Source organism: Hydra vulgaris, chromosome 10 (genome assembly GCF_038396675.1).
Source record: "Hydra vulgaris chromosome 10, alternate assembly HydraT2T_AEP".
NCBI lineage: Eukaryota > Metazoa > Cnidaria > Hydrozoa > Anthoathecata > Hydridae > Hydra > Hydra vulgaris.
In genome coordinates, this window is record NC_088929.1 from 31,395,721 (window position 1) to 31,413,909 (window position 18,189).

Consider the following 18,189-nt stretch of genomic DNA (forward strand, 5'->3'; position numbering starts at 1 on the left):
TGATCCACTCTACTCAATGTAATTAAAGAAAAGTTGGTTATTTTTAATTATAAAGGGGATTAGGATATATAAAGATTGAATGCTTTATAATTTCTCCATATTCTCAACGCACCCTAAACTATTTTGTACCCTAAACTATTTTGTATCCTAAACTATTTTGTACCCTAAACTATTTACCCTAAACTATTTTGTTATGACATTGAATACTAAACTGTACTAAGTTATAAATTAAGGTCTTATAATAAATAGTTATCCTAAACAATATGCTTTATAGCTACAATTGGTATTCTATATTCAAATATTTAAATGGTAAAATTGAAAATAATTCATAAAACAAATTTGTCAATATTTATAATAGAGGGCATAAATCTTCTACTCCGATAATTACAAAGAGAACCACGTTAATATATGAAACAACCATCGTTTTAAATGTCAAAAAAAACCCAAAAGTAATATATGCATTAGGGTTATGACTTTTTGACTTTAAAAAAAAAAATAATTGTCATAAATCGATGAACTTTTGTTAGAAAGCATTGAAAACATTTTCAATTCCTGTAGGTTGTAAAAAAAGGTCACCTCGCAATTAAAATTACAAATCGTCATTTATATAATCTTGTTTCTGTTACTACTAATACGTGTGGCTTTGCTGAAAATCATTTAAAACTTGTATAGATTAGAGGTGTTTAGAACTTTAGAACATTTTGGAAAATTCCAGATTATTTTAGACGACTTTATAACATTCTGGAACAATTAAGAATATTCTAGAACAATTAAGAATATTCTAGAACAATTAAGAATATTCTAGAACAATTTAGACTTTGTATATAAAGCTGCTAATCTAATTTTATAGTTATTACAGAAGCAACACATGGCGACGTACAAGCCTAGCGATATTAGCGTTCAGAAGAACAAGGATGTCTGGACCAATAATCTGGTGAAATTTGAAGATTCTCATAAAAGAATAAAAATGATCCCTTTGGAAAAATATTCACTGGAAGAAAAATTGTAAAATGTCTCTCCAAAAGCAAATTATCAGACGTTACCATTTCCTTGGACCAAAAATTAAAGGAAGAAAGGAGCGAATAGCGGAAATTTCCAAAGAAGTCATTAAATTGTGGAAGAATAAACTAAATTTTCCTTATGTATCTGATTAAGTTATACAAGCAAAGCTTGTTAAAATGCTGAAATGTTATGATGAATGTGTCTAGCGGGAAAGCTACGAACCCCATGATAAAAATTTTGATATTACTAAAGTGGATGAAACATGGTTATCTTCCGAGGACAAGCAATTGACCAAGTGGAAAGCAAAGAAACAGTGGGGTACTACACAGGTTAAGCGACCAGTAAAGAAACGATCTATCCTGTAAAAGACTAAAACTTTCTAATAGGCCATCCAACTCATCATCTTACTATCCTGGTTTTAGTGATTCTGACTCTGAGGTTGACGACAGTGAATATGAAAACAATGATGAAGAAGAAGAAGATGAGACTACTCCTACACCAAGCAGAAAACATCATAAAAGCAAAACTGCAGTCAACTTGGTGACCTAAATAAGAGTATCAGCAAACAAAGCTGCTAACATATGCTAGCAATTGGCTCGTGAAGGCATTGACATCCCAACCCCATGTCAATCAACTAGTTACAAGTTAACAATCAAAGAAGCAATCAAGCTGAAAAAAGAAATGATTGAAAAGTTGCATATGGAAATTTGGTCCTTACACTTTGATGGCAAGCACATTACCGGAATCGATTATCAAGTGGTCATCCTTCAAAATGAATGAAGAGAAATCAAATTGGATGTCCTGGACAGATACCACCAGCATTAACACTGGAGAAAAGAATGGTGTTGTTGTAATATTGCAACGAATGTTCACAGAGAAGCGCATCAACAAACCACAGTTTATCAGTTGTCAACGCCATGTATTAGATAGAATCCTCCGTTTGGCGATGGATGAAGAACTTGGAAGTAAAACACAATCGCCGAACATTGAATATCTATTTGTATCTTAACTGTTAAATGAGTCGAACAATTGTAAACACAGTTTGATAACGGAATAGAAGTAATTCTCAAAACATCAGGCTGAAGAGATGATGCGAAATTTTTATTTCATCTCACTCGAGTGTTCCAATTTTTTGATGAAAAAGGACATTTTCCATTGATCAGGTTTCAGAGATTACCCAACATCAGCAATGCGAGGTGGAATTCCAGAGCTATACTAGCGATCCTGGTTCCTTCAAAAAGGACAGTTCTGCAGAGAGTATGTCGATTTATATCGTATGGCTGGGCAGACCATTGGTTTACAGATCAACTGTACAACAAAAACGACTTTAATAACTTGGCTAAAGTATTGAATCCATACAAAAAGCCTTTAAGCTCTTTGAAAAATCACTGGAAGCGAGAGCCATCCGTACTGTAGATCCCCAGAAGTAATTAATGCGCAGAGCGCGCAATCAAGGTAATGAAAAAAATGTATTCGTCATGCAAAAAATAAAGACAAACTGCACCTTCTATTCTTTCTATGCAACAAGCAAGAGTAAGGTCAACGGTCTGAGTCATTGTTGGATTGGAAATTTATTGTATTACATGATTATGACATTCTAAATACATTTGAATACATAATTATGTCAAAATCGATTTTTCAATGGCGGGGTGAACTTTTTACCAAAGGTATGCAAATAGTAGTTCATTTCGTGCTTTTTAGATAAAAGTTCATCAAACTACAGTACAGGAGCATGGGGTTGAAAAAGTCAACCCTAATAAATAATCTCAGTTTTCATTAAGGAAACTGATTACATTTTAAGTTATTCGCAATAACCACACATTTTTACCTGAAAGAATTTTTATAACCTTGAGGTAAATGGAGTTGATTCTTGGTCCCTTAAAAATTTGCACTGATATATTTTCATTTCCTTTTTCGCCTGAAAAATACCGAAATCGTTATTTTCCGGCATCAACGACATTTGTACATTTGAGCCAAAAGTGTAAATAATAGCAATTTATAACATAATAGCATTTTATATAGCAATTTACATAGCAATTTATATATTTACATAGCAATTTATAGCAATAATAACAACAACAAATAGATAATTTTATAAAGTCACGTGGTTCATAATAGCCGCTAGTTTACTGCATAATAATCTGCATAATCAAGCTAATGCTACTGCTGCATACAATTGCAAAGAAATGCTTTAATGGAATCAATTTAAAATAACTAAGAGCATAGGAAATTAGATTACAGGTATGTTTGCCATTAAATTATTTAAAATTTTTTTATTTCAAATCTTTATTTTGTATTCTATAAATTTTAAAACGAAACTTGATATATACTAATAGTATATAGTATTACTATATACAATACTATAGTATTACTATATATCACGTTATGTTAGAGATTTTTTCTCTATATAATATTGTGAAAATAATCTCTAATTTTTACGTTTGTTTAGACCAATGAGCTCTCAACAAACGCGTTGAAATTAATTAGCAGGAATGAGACAACTGCACAGCCGAGTGCTTGGTGTATGAGTCAAGTTCTCTAATATTTAAAAAAAAAAACATGGCTAATGTATCAAAAATATTCAACAAAAAAACCAGATTGTATATAAATGCTTTTATTATACTTTTAAAAGATAAATTTAAAAAAATTTTGTGATGCCATATTTTTCAATCTATCCTTTAAAAGCATTTGTGGTTTTGAAAAAATTTTTCATTTATTAAATTTTATATTTTTCAAAGTTTACCAGAATTACTTGTCTTTAAATAATTTAAATAGGCTGTTTAATCTTAGGCCTCAGTGCAAAAGGCTATTATTCTTTAATCTACAAAGACTCTAATAATCACATGCTTGGCCTGGGTATTTAATTATGTAGTAATTAACCTATTCTTTTTAAAATTCACTTTAAATCCTCTAATTATTTGTTTTTGCGGATTTGTTTTCATTCAATCACTTTTCTCTTTGTTCTCGTCAGTTTTTTTTGTTGTAAAAGTACTTATGGTCTTATCTTGTAAAAGTATTTATGGTCTTCTTCTATGGTCTTTTATCTTATCTTGTAAAAGTATTTATGGTCTTCTTCTTTGGTCTTATATCTTATCTTGTAAAAGTATTGAAGTGCAAGAAAATTCAATACTTTTATGGTCTTGAAATTTCAATACTTTTATGGGCTTAAAATTTCAAGACTTTTATGGTCTTAAAATTGTGAGATAATGAAATATATGGTCTTGAAGTATGGTCTTGAATATATGGTCTTGAAGTAACTTTTTATCTGTTAAATTTTATCTTGTTCAAAATTTATCAGACCTACTTGTTAATTGACAAATTTAAGTTCACCTGTTTCATCATCAGATCTCAGTGTAAAAGGCTATTACCTTTTGATTTACATAGACTCTAATAGTCACATGTTTGGCCGGGCACATACTTATGTAGTAATTAATAGTGATATAGTGATTAATAGACAGCATCTGTATCAACTTAATCAGACACTTTTTGCACAACCGGTATCATTAGCATCTGCGTTTTGTTTTATTAAAAAAATTTTTATTATATAAAATCTAATCTTGCATTATAAAAATAGTAATATGTTAAATAAACACTATATATATGATATATTATATATATATATATATATATATATATATATATATATATATATATATATATATATATATATATATATATATATATATATATATATATATATATATATATATATATATATATATGTATATATATATAAAATAAATTAGTTAAAATAAAAATGAAATTTTGCAACATCATGTTACTTAACAATGTCTGGTGTTAAATTTTGATCATTTGAATAGTATATATTATTACCAGTCAGTGTTCTATTCGACAAAGTAAAGTAAGTCTTCTTCCACCTCCAGGCTTGGACAGGAATGGCGTGCAACTGAGTGCTATTGCTAACCATGCAAATGATTTTATTTTTTGACAACTTGACCATGACTGTTTAGATGATTTTTAGGCATTTTAGAAATGCGCTGAAAAAAGAAACGCTTGCTAAACTTAAACTAGTCAGAAAATATAAAAAATATTAATAATGAAAAAAGAAAACAGTTCCTTATGAAAAAGAAAATATATAAGCACTAAAATAAAACATACAAAACTCAAACTCAAAGCGAAAAATGTTGTTACGTTTTTAATAGCGTTTAAAATAAATTACTTTAAAACTTATCTTTTGAAACGTTTTATTAAAGTTATGCAAAACACTTTCACAAATTACTTCTAATGATTGTTTAACTAATAAGCAAATTTTATTGAAGCTATTAAAAAGTGTTATTATATTATTCTTAAATTTTATAAATACTAATTTTTCAATGAGTTGTAAAAAAAAACAAAAAATCAATTGTTTAAAAAAAAACAATTCTTTGTAAAAATAGACACAAAAAATATAAAGCAATTAAATCATTTCATTGCAATTGAAGATTTAGTTAAACTTATTCATAATTTTAAGAACTTAAAAATTATCTTTCACAAGATTTTTAGAAAGAAATGGAAAAATAGTTTCAAACGTTTAAATTTATCATTAAAAGTACACGTCTACATAAAAAAAATTTAAGTATAACATTTATTAATTCACACAAAATGTGTTTATTTAAACATTCACTATAAATAATTTTTTATTTTATTTAACCCTTTAGCGCCCCATGTAGCAGATATGCTACATAGCTTCAGAAACCATTTATGGCCGTCCTGTCAACACAGTAATCTCAAAAACAACTTTTGTAGCATATTTACAACATACTTTTGTTGATCTGATATAGCCAGGTTAATATAATTGGATAATCAAGGCATAAAAACACATCAAAATTGTCTTTTTAAATATCCAATGATCGGATGAAAGTATTGTTATGCTTTACATGTTTTTTATTTGATTAGAGACTTTGTAAAATGAAATAAATACCAAAGTTTAATTTTTCTAATTGCTTTATATTCTTTAAACAGAATCCTTTAATTTAAGAAAACTTTTTTTATTATTTCACTCCTCATATTCCCATTGTAGCAGATATGCTACAATGACATAATTGGCCCTAAAACAATTGCTTTTTGAAATTTTTTGAATTTTTTAAAAATTTTAAGTTTTAGTGGGCGCTAAAGGGTTAAAGCCTTCTCGTAAAATAAAAACTTTAGAAAAGATCAATGATTAAAAATTGTTCATAACGTAATATTTTTTTAATAGCATTTAAATTATTAAAACATCAAAACCGCCATGGTAATTCTAATAATCAGGCAATTTTTATACTACTTGATAAAAGGAAAGATAGAGCTTTAATTTGATACCAAGTACTAATTTTTTATCTAACTTACTAATTATTGCTAATTAAAACTAGTCTCATATTTTATGGCATAGGTGTTGAATTCTAGATAAAATTTAACAAAAAACCAATGGAAAAGGGAACGTTTGATCCGAATCCTTAATAAAATAATTAAAGTAAAAAAAAGACAAAAAACAAATGTTTTAATTAAACTCTAAATAGGAACCTTTTATTAAAATAGTAAACAAAAAGTAGAAACACAAAAGTTTCATTATTTCTATATAAATAAATTTTGTTCCAACTTCAATAAAATGTTTCAAAAGATAAATTTTTAAGTAATTTACTGTAAATGCAATTAAAAACCTAATAAAAAGTAATTTTTGCTTTGTGTTTTTTTAGTTTTATTTTAGTGCTTATATACTTTCTTTTTTGTAAGGAATTATATTTTTCATTTTTTTTTTCTTCTTCCTAGTTTAAGTTTAGCTAGCGTTTCTTTTTTCAGCGCATTTCTAAAATGTTTAAAAATCAAATCTAAACAATTTTACAGTTGTGGTCAAGTTGTCAAAAAATAAAGTCATTTGCGTGGTCAGTGATAGCGCTTGATTGCACGCCATTCCTGTCCAAGCCTGTATAATGCAATACTTCCGAACCACACTAGCTAACATAAAGAAACCTGATGATTTTTTTTTCCAAATTTGACTTAAAGGATTTAGAGAAGCCTCCTTTCTATAAAAGTTTATTTCTCCTAGTAAACATTTATCTTGTGAAATCATTACCATTTTTGGTGTGCAAAATAATTACCTACAACCAAGGATAATTTAATAAGGTTGCTTAAACGCATTAAAAAGAAATTCCATTATATTCTATTACTCAAATAAATTATAGGAAGTGAGATCACAGTTCGTTAGGTGTCTGAAATATATTTATTTAGGATTCGATTTAGGAAGAGAAAATAGTTTAAAAAAAAGTTCTATAGGATCCTATAAAAATTTGGAAAAAAAAAAATTCCTTTTTCAACCCCATTAAATTAAAACTCAAAAGTTAAAAAGTGTTCATAGTTATCAAAGTTTTTTGTTTGTTTTTGTTTTGTACCAAAATCCTATAGATCCTTTATGATTTTTTAGCTAGGATGAGTCGCATTGTTCCAATATAAGTGCGCAAATAGTTCAGTTAAAAGTATAATAGAGATGCTTATGTATAATGTCTTTGTGTCTTTACGTCTTTGTTCATGATTTTGTTGTGATTGTTTTGATCAACTTTGTTGTGATTGTTTTGATCAACTTTGTTGTGATTGTTTTAGTTCAGTTAAAAGTATAATGGAGATACTTATGTATAATGTCTTTGTGAATGTCTTTGTGATTATGTCTTTGCGTAATCAAGCAAGCGAATTTAACAAATAATAGAGACGGTTGTCTTTCTTAATTTTACATTAAAATTTTTTTTGATTTTTGAAATTAATAAACTAAGACAGGTCTTTATAAGCTTTGGGTGGTTGGAAATTGATAAAATAGATAAGAATTAATTAATTTTTTAAAATGACTTTCCAATGGAAAGTGATTGGAAAGAGTCAGGAAGTAAGATTGAATTTAATTAATAGTAATATTATATTACTTATATCCTGTAAAAACTTAAAGAAAGTGATTAATTTTTAAATACTTTCCACTTTCTGGAAATCGGAAATAGATTGAATTCAATCAATTTCCACTTCCTGGAAAGTTGGAAACTCATTAAAATTAACTTTTTTTTATGGCAAATAAACGTGGATAAATGAAATAATTTATTTTTCATCATAAAAAAATAGATTAGTTAAAAAATTTCACGTTCTCGGAAGGAAAGCAAAATCAAACACTCCTAGTTAAAATCCTTTTTTCATAAATGATTTTATTATTATTTTTATAATAATTTTTAATATATCATTTTAATAATAGTATAACATATATTATATAAAAATTGCTGTTTTTAAATAAGAACATTTTTTCTTTTAACTGTACTTTGTCACTTTGTTTTTTTCCTTTAAATCTTTTATTTATTTTCTCGTAAGTTTTGTCGCAAAATGCAATAAATGAATGAATTATTTATAGATAAATTTAAAATTACTAATTATGTATTAGCACTTTTTTTCTATAATAAGATTCTTAAAAAAATATATATTTAGTAAAAGTCTTATTTTTATGTAACAGTAATTTTTTATAGTAGTGTTTCATAAATTATCAAAGTTATCAAAAGGTTATCACAAACTTTTTGATGTTTGTTTTAATAAACAGTAATTTAAAATGTACAATCATTTATCTTCTTTAACATTGTTGACTTTAAAGATCAAAGTTCTTATTTTATTATTATTTAAAATTGTTGCATGAAAAAAAGAACATTTTCTCTGCCATGCTTTTTTTTGTTTATAAAATTTTTTTGATATTTAAAAAAAAAATTCAATCTCAAATTACTTGGATGTTATCAAACTTCCTTTAGTTAAACATTTTTAATTGAATGAAAATCTGTGTGCGTGAGAGTTGTTTTAAACTATTAACAATAGCAGGTAATAATTGAATGAAAATCTGTGTGCGTGAGAGTTGTTTTAAACTATTAACAATAGCAGTTAATAAAAACTCTAGTTATTATTGAGTTTCCATTTTGAAAATGTGTTAATTTTATTTAAAATTATTTTTTTTAAATGAATATAATTTCGTTAATTTTGAAGTTATTTTTGTATTTATAAAAAGTTCATTCAAGAAGAACTATTAGTAAGACAAAAATTTAAACAAAGAAAAAAAAAAAAAGCTTTGATCATCCAAAGAAAAATTGCTTAAATTTAAAAAACAAATTTCCTCAAAAACAGTCAATTCCATGTGTTAGCCAGTCCCATTAACCACTTGCCTTCTATTTCTTAATTTCCACGCTGTGTATAGCGACTGAACAATGACATGGTATTGAAAGTTTAGTCAAAATAGCTGTCCTCATTTGAAATATAATATCAAATTTCTAGTTTTTATTTACAATATAAATTAACAATATAGATAAGGTATAATTTAACAATATAAATTAACAATATAGATAAACAATATAAAGGTCAGTTTTCACTCATCCGTTTTGCTACAGGAAAGGGAAAAGAATGGGAAAAAAACAGTAATTCGTACAGGATGGTTAGGATTTATTCATTTCCAATTAAACGTTCGTTTTTAAATAATGATAGTTAAATAAAAAAAATGGCGGCGTTATTGATTCTAAGCAGGAAAACTTTATATTTGTTGTTACTGTATTATTTAAAAATCAAAAAAAAGGAAAAGTATAAAAAAAATATGTGGGTCAGAAAATTATTTAGAGAAAGAAAAACAAAAGGAGCATTCAGTTTATTTATAAAAGATATGCAACTTTTTAATCACAAATACTTTTTTATTTTTTTTGGAATGACACCTACAAAAACTTTATAGGACTTTGTCAAAGTACGAACATTTGTTAAGCTTAATTGCAGCAGGGATTACAAAATCTTCTCTCAGGCGTGAAACAATCGGAGCTAGTGAACGATTAATGGTCACTTTGAGATACATTTTTGGAGGCACTTCATAAATAGAATTAGCTGGTATGTTTTGAATAAGTCCAACTTTGGTAGGAAGAATAATAAATGAAATCTGTATTGCTATATGGACTATTTTGCTGGCTAAAGAATATATTAGCTATCCAAAAAGCGAAAATGAATGGAAAACTATAGCAAATGAGTTTGAGAAGAAATAGAACTTCTCCAATTGCCTTGGGGCTATTGATGGGAAACATTGTTGTGCAAGCCCGTTCAAGATCAGGGTCATTCTACTTTAATTACAAAAAAACTCACTCAATTGTTTTGATGGCTATTTGCAATGCAAACTCTGAATTCACACTTATTGACTTTGGTGATACTGGTAGAAACAGTGACAATGGCGTATTCAAAAATAGTAAAATCGGAATTGCTTTTGAATCAAACTTATTGCATATCCCAGAACCTAAAAAGCCAAATGGTTCAAACGTAAAACTGCCTTAAGTTCTTATTGGAGATGAGGCATTTCCTCTTAAAAACTATTTAATGAAACCATATCCTAAGGAAATATTGTCTTTAAAAGTAAGAACACGTAATTATAGATTGTCACGTGCATGTAGAGTAATAGAAAATACTTTTGGGATTCTGGCAGCAAGATGCTGAATTTTTCGCAAACCAATTATTGCAAACGAAAAAACTGTTATTTATGTTACTAAAGCTGCAACTGCTCTGCATAACTACCTTATGCATCTTTGTTTGTTTGAACCTTTGAATCAATATTGCTCTTTAAGATTTGTAAATTGCAAAACATCTTCTGGCTTGCAAGCTGGAGAATGGCGAAGCAACGTTTCAGATTATCAAGGGATAACAACTTTACAAAAACAATTAGGCTCAAGTAAATATTCTTGTGATTAGTCAAGGATAAACTTGCTTTTCCTTTTAGATATATATATATATATATATATTTTTCACTCATCCGTTTTGCTACAGGAAAGGGAAAAGAATGGGAAAAAACAGTAATTCGTACAGGATGGTTAGGATTTATTCATTTCCAATTAAACGTTCGTTTTTAAATAATGATAGTTAAATAAAAAAAATGGCGGCGTTATTGATTCTAAGCAGGAAAACTTTATATTTGTTGTTACTGTATTATTTAAAAATCAAAAAAAAGGAAAAGTATAAAAAAAATATGTGGGTCAGAAAATTATTTAGAGAAAGAAAAACAAAAGGAGCATTCAGTTTATTTATAAAAGATATGCAACTTTTTAATCACGAATACTTTTTTATTTTTTTTGGAATGACACCTACAAAAACTTTATAGGACTTTGTCAAAGTACGAACATTTGTTAAGCTTAATTGCAGCAGGGATTACAAAATCTTCTCTCAGGCGTGAAACAATCGGAGCTAGTGAACGATTAATGGTCACTTTGAGATACATTTTTGGAGGCACTTCATAAATAGAATTAGCTGGTATATTACTAATAGAATTAGTATATACTAATAGAATTAGTATGTATATATATATATATATATATATATATATATATATATATATATATATATATACATACATAATTTATGTATATACAGGATGGGCCAAAAGTCACTGACCCTTTTTATTTTTTAATATCTTTTTTATTTCTTATATTTTTTATTTTTTTCAGACCCTGGAAATTAATTATGGAGAAATTCAGTGTCGTCCAATGTACACAAATTGTAAAATTTTACTATCAAAATCAAGGCTCAATAATTCAAACCCAAAGAGTTTATCAAAGGCATTTCAATGTGAGAGATGCTCCTAGTAGGAATGCAATTAAGAGCATGATTAAAAGATTTGAAGATCAAGGAGCTGTAAGTGATCTTCCATGTTCTGGAAGACCTAAAGCTGTTTGTATGGATGAAAACAAAGAAAGGATACGTGAAAATCTTGAAGACAGGACTTTCAGCCTAGACTACAGTATGCCGTTCGATTACGAGAACTAGCTGAAAATGAACCAAATTTTTTGGATAAACTAATCATGTCTGATGAAGCCCACTTCCACCTAAATGGGTTCGTCAATAAACAAAGTTGTTGCTTTTGGGCAACAGAAAACCCAAGAGCTGTGCATTAGAGAGAACTTCACTGTGCGCTGTATAAGTGCACTGTATGGTGCGCAATAACTTCAAATGAAATTATTGGGTCATACTTTTTTGAAGATGATGATGGAAATGCCGTGACTGTGACAGGAGAGAGGTACAGAGCGATGCTTCAAAATTTCTTATGGCCAGCAATTGAAAATCGAGTTGGAATGTGGTTCCAGCAGGATAAAGCCACAGTTCATACTGCAAGAAAAAGCATGCAATTACTCCAGCAACGTTTTAATGGAAGAATTATTTCTGGATTTGGTAATGTCAATCTCGTTCTCCACTAGCCCAGACTTTTTCTTGTGGGGATATCTAAAGGAAAATATGCGGTAGTGGTAGAGCGCTCGCTTCATAAGCGAGAGGTTCTGAGTTCGATCCCCACCATGTCCCTGGTATTACCGCGCTCAACTTGTTTCTCCGCGCAGCGGCCTTGTTCGTCAAGGTTCGTGTTTCGGAGTTATAGAGTTGAGAGAGGGTTATAACCACAATTAAGTAGCCTCCTCATCTGTAGTGGCCTTCTGGGCCTTGGGGAGGTGAAATAACAAAAAAAAGAAAAAAAAAGAAAAGGTTTATGCCAACGAGCCTAAATCTTTCATGGAGCTAAAGGAAAACATCACTAGTAAAATAAGAGAAATAAGCCTAGAAACTATGGAAAAGGGTATGGCAGAGGTAATCAAAAGAGCTGCAATTTGTGAAGCAGAAAATGGAAAGCATATGCAGGATGTTATTTTTCACACTTAATGATAAAGTTTCTAAAGCTTACTAAAAGTAAATTTGTGATGAAAATAAAATTAAATTTGTGATAGAAAATCAATTTCCATCGCCTTGACTTTATGATACTAAAATTTCATGCATATTACTGTTAAAATAAAAAAGTTATTTAAAATTGAAATGGTTATTTAAAAAATGATTATCTAAAAAAGGTTATCTAAAAAATGGTTATCTAAAAATGTTATTTAAAATTGAAATATATATATATATATATATATATATATATATATATATATATATATATATATATATATATGTATATATATATATATATATATATATATATATATATATATGTATATATATATATATATATATATGTATATATATATGTATATATATATATATATGTATATATATATATGTATATATATATATGTATATATAGGGTTAGGACTATTGTAATTGTAATGAAAACAATAACAGTAACAATAATTATTGTTATTGTATTAACTTAATTTAGAAACAATAACAATACTTGTGATTTATTGTAATTATGTAATACAATAACAATAAATATTGTATTGCAATTCATCTTTTTAAAACAATAACAATATCTGAAAAAAAATGTATTGTAAGGACCCACAACAATAACAATAAATATTTTATTGTAATTCGTCTTTGTAATTCAATAACAATATATTGTTATTGTAATAAAATACATTAACATTTTTACTTAAGAAGAATTATCATGTTTAACTGTTTGTGTTACTAAAGTTAATTTTCATATATATTTTAAGTTCCTTTGCAGCATTAAAATCAAGAGGAAAAAATAAAAGGGCTGAATAAAATAATTTATGAATAATATTTTTCATAATAGTAAGGCTATCATCAGACAGGCAATGTTTTGCGGCTATTTAAAGCTTAGAAATACATAATAAGTTAGGTGATGCAAAATCTAAATATGTAAAAAATAAAATTTGCGATGTATTGCAAATCCGTAAATAAAAAATAGCAAAAATAATAGTAAGTTCGTCAGTGATGAATATAAATACGTTAAAATACGTTAACTTTTCTACTTTAATGTAAAGTAATACACTACAATAGTTATAGTAATTGTTTTCATCGAAACAATACAATAGTTATTGTAATTTTATTTCATTAAAACAATAAAATACAATAGTTTTCGAATTTTATTGTATTGTTAGAAAAAAAACAATAGAATACTTATTGTAATTGTTTTTCATCACAGCAATACAATACCAAAATAAATTTTTTTTATTGTTTCTGTAATATTACAATACAATATTGTATTGTAATATGTAATTGTATTTAATTTTTACAATTTCAATTACAATAGTCCTATATATATATATATATATATATATGTACATATATATGTATATATAATATGTATGTATATATAGGTATATATGTGTGTGTGTATATATATATATATATATATATATATATATATATATATATATATATATATATATATATATATATATATATATATACATATATATATATATATATATATATATAAATATATACATATATATATATATATATATATATATATATATATATATAAATATATACATATATATATATATATATATATATATATATATATATATATATATATATATATATATATATATATATATATATATATATACATACAGTGTTATTGATGAAAATTTATTGATTTCTTTTTTGGATAATGTAGTCTGATTCGTGGCAATTATTTGTGAAAAATGATATCGGCCAAATGCCCGCCACGGCTTTTATGACACACATCCACCCGGTGGTCAAAATTTTCAATGACTTTTCTGGTCGTTAATATCAGGAATATGCCTTATCTTATTCTTTAGCTCTTGAACTGTCGTTGGCTTGTTGGCATAGACTTTATTTTTGAAATGTCCCCAAAGGAAGAAATCTAAAGGCGTCAAGTTGCATAATCTTGGTGGCCAATTCGCTTCACTGTTTTGAGAGATTGTGTGACCAGAGAACTTCTCATTCAGTAAAGCCATTGTTGCATTGGCTGTGTGACAAGTGGCTCTGTCCTGTTGGAACCACAGATCTTCATAATCCACATCATTCAATGCAGGCCATAAAAAGTTGGTAATCATGGCACGGTATTGCTGGCCTGTCACAGTTACAGAATTCCCGGCATCATTTTCGAAGAGATATGGCCCAATAATTCCGTTAGCAGACATTGCACACCATACCGTGACCTTTTGTGCATGAAGTGGCTTTTCAACAATTTTCTTTGGATTTTCATCAGCCCAAATGCAACAATTTTGTTTATTAATGAATCCGGAAAGATGAAAATGGGCTTCATCGCTAAAGATGATTTTTTGTGAAAAAGCAGGATTGACTTGCCTTTGCTCTTGTACTTAATTGACGATTGTACGGTGCTTCAAATGGTCATCAGGCTTCAGTTCTTGAGTTAATTGAAGTTTGTAAGCGTGGCTACACAAATCTTTTGTCAAAATTAATGTAATGTTGTTGTTGAGAGGTTCAATTCTTGTGCATGATGAAGAATTGAGGTGCCTGGATTCTTGGCCACATTCTCGCGTACTTGATGTTTTCACATCTATCACTGATCCAGTTTCATTAAATTTTGCCACAATTTTTCCAATTGCACTCATTTGATACCTGCTGATAACCAGATATATATATATATATATATATATATATATATATATATATATATATAATTGATATATATATATATATATATATATATATATATATATATATATATATATATATAATTGATATATATATATATATATATATATATATATATATATATATATATATATATATATATATATATATATATATCAGGTTATCATCAGGTTTATCAGGAAGGTTCATCAGCAGGTTCATCAGGAAGAATCTTCCTGATGAACCTGCTGATGGTGAAACACAGTGTAGAAGAAATCAAAAATTAGATAAGTGTTTTTACTAATTTATTATTGCTCTGTTCTTTTAGAACATTGAGCACTCTGTTTGTAGAATACACTAACATAGTTTATACATATATATTAGGGTGTCTCACTTTTAACCTGACCAAAAAAAGGTATTTTCTTATGCGAGGTTCCGTGGAATTATTTGCCCCCTCCCCCCCCTTACACTGCCCCTAATTTATGAATTGAATAGAAGAAAATTGTCCATTTTTCAGTTATTTTTGTTCTGAAAATAAAGCTTCTGAGCTAGTCCAGCTCTTTCCTTCAGTTCTAAATGTTTATTTGCTATTGAAAGAATAACTAGCTGTGCGGTCAGGTACCAACTATGACTGACCGGCTTGCATGGAGCAGCTTTCCCAGGGGATCATACTTAGATATATAAAGCTTATTGCTCATCATTTCATAAGCTAGCTTAAAAGCATCCAAATCATGTGATAGAGCCTGGGCTGCCAGAGGAGACTTTAAAAAGTATGCTCCATAAAATGTGACAGTAAAGTCAGTTGACAGTTCGAGCATATCTTTCTCACTATTATTCAACTTTAAATTAATCTTTGAAGTCAGCTGCATTGTAAGCAAGTATAGGCAATCAGCCATGAACCTTGCTTGATGGTGGGCACCTGGTTGTTTGAACTGGAAACCAGGTGCATGGCCACCAAGGTAAATGACTATTAGCTCACCAAAGTAAATGACTATTAGCTCACAAAGAACTTTGCTCTTTGTGAGCTAATAGTCATTTACTTTGGTGAGCTAATCTCCCCTTTGAAAGCAATCTTGTTTTAGGGCTGTTATGCACAAATTCTTAGTATCTAATACCCTTCTATGAAAATCAGTTCCTACTACATACTCCTCTCTTCCATAATTGAAAAACAGCAACTGACAGCATTATTTGCCCTTTTTCTTATTTCTTGCCAGATTTTTTGAAAATTTTTATATATTGCATGTGATGAAGATTTTGTTGAGCCTTGAATATAATCCATTGCATGGAAAATATGCCTTTCAGATATATGGTGCCTTTAAAGATCAATTTTCAAAAGATACAAAATGTAATAGTTTTGCTACAGTTTAGTGCAACAAACTTTTAAAATATGTTATCAAAATTTTATTTACCTACAGATCAGCCAAAGCACAGGTCTTTTAAGCACATGATCCACCAAGAACTTAATTGCCCCCTTGTATTTTCCAGTATTAGAGGCTGTTGTATCTGTACTACAACCAATGAACTGGTCAGTGAGCTTATAATACTTTAATATGTTCTGAATAGCTATAGCTTGATCCTGCCCTTTAGATGACTCAATTTCTAGAACTCCTAGCAGAAAATCTAAGGGTTCATTGACCTGGGGGAATGATATACTGAGAGCAAGCCTTTCTACAGTTTCAGACATTTTTTGGTCAGTTTGATAGTGTTTGACCAGTTTTGTATCAAAATGAATGACGACCTTGAAACCTCGAGCTTTGTCCAGATTTTCTTCTCTCACTATTCTAGCTTCATTTTCAATTGCAATCTTTTTGTTTCTACATAGACTACTCTTTGATACTGGCAATTTATTTAGATCAACACCACCAATCTTGAAATTGAGGACACAAGTGAAGTTTCAACTCGAACACTGACCTTGTACCTAGTCAAGAAAGGAACCCACTTGTCAAGAACATCATTCATTGAAAGCTCCATGTAAACTCTATCTTCACTGATCTTTTTTTTTTGGCAAGGCTCAAATTCACTGTCATTATCAGTGGCACTCGTACCACTTGAAGATAATTCTATCTCAAAACCTTTCATCCTTTCTATGTCCTCTATAGCTTTTTTCTTTGACATTTCTTGTTTTTCTTTTTTATGTTGTTCTTCTCTATGCATACTTTCTATCATATCTAACATTCATTTTTCACCGTCTATCATTTTTTCTTGATAAGATTTATTTTTCCCAGTGTCAAGTTTAACCATTTCACCTCTGAAAGTGTCAAACTTAACCATTTCACCTTTAAATGCTCTCTTTAGGAACTCAATATCTTCTGTCTTTGCTTGCTTGTCAGAATAGTTTTGCGTTTTGATTATTCTTACTTGACCTGAGCCAATATATTTGATGACAAACTTCTCCCAGTGTGGGTAGTCTAAACATATATAAAAGTCTTTACATATTTGTTTCAAAAGTTTTTCACCTAAAAAAAGCTTTTCCAATTCATTATTTTAGTTAAATCTAAAAGTATTACCTGTTTGGTGCAAACATGGATGCTGAAGTATGTAGATTATTCTTTTACACTTATTAGTTCTCAGTGGAGCTGAACTTATGTTGAAGGATGTACCTGAGGTTCCTGGTTGGCAATCCCTGTTAGTCCTAAGAGAGGTATATCTCATTGGAGGAAGACTTCTGCAATGTGTAGTTACCAAGGAGCTTTCCTCATTTTTCTCTTTTACAGTAGGGGAGAGGGGGGCAGGTTTGAAAAAATGCATTTTTGAAGCGTTTTTGTATTTAAGCTTAATAAAACTAGATGTTTTGTGAAGATAATATTTATCAACGCACCTGTCACCTGTTTTTCCTGACATTTTGCTTAAACTGGATAAAATATTTGATTGATTTGTTTTTGAGGACAAATC

The 18,189-nt window shown here is 28.6% G+C and overlaps 1 protein-coding gene across 3 annotated transcripts in view; it reads left to right on the forward strand.

Annotated features, from left to right (window-relative positions):
• Positions 1-3,091: 3,091 nt before the first annotated feature.
• The window catches only part of LOC100210854 (protein phosphatase 1H), a 63,427-nt gene continuing 48,329 nt past the window's right edge, over positions 3,092-18,189 (forward strand). Inside the window, exon 1 of one of the 3 annotated variants that reach the window (XM_065807782.1) lies at positions 3,092-3,243. The gene's annotated coding sequence lies outside the window, so the exon portion shown is untranslated. Of the gene's footprint in view, positions 3,368-18,189 lie in introns of all 3 variants that reach the window. The other 2 variants (XM_065807780.1, XM_065807781.1) reach the window with 2 other exon arrangements.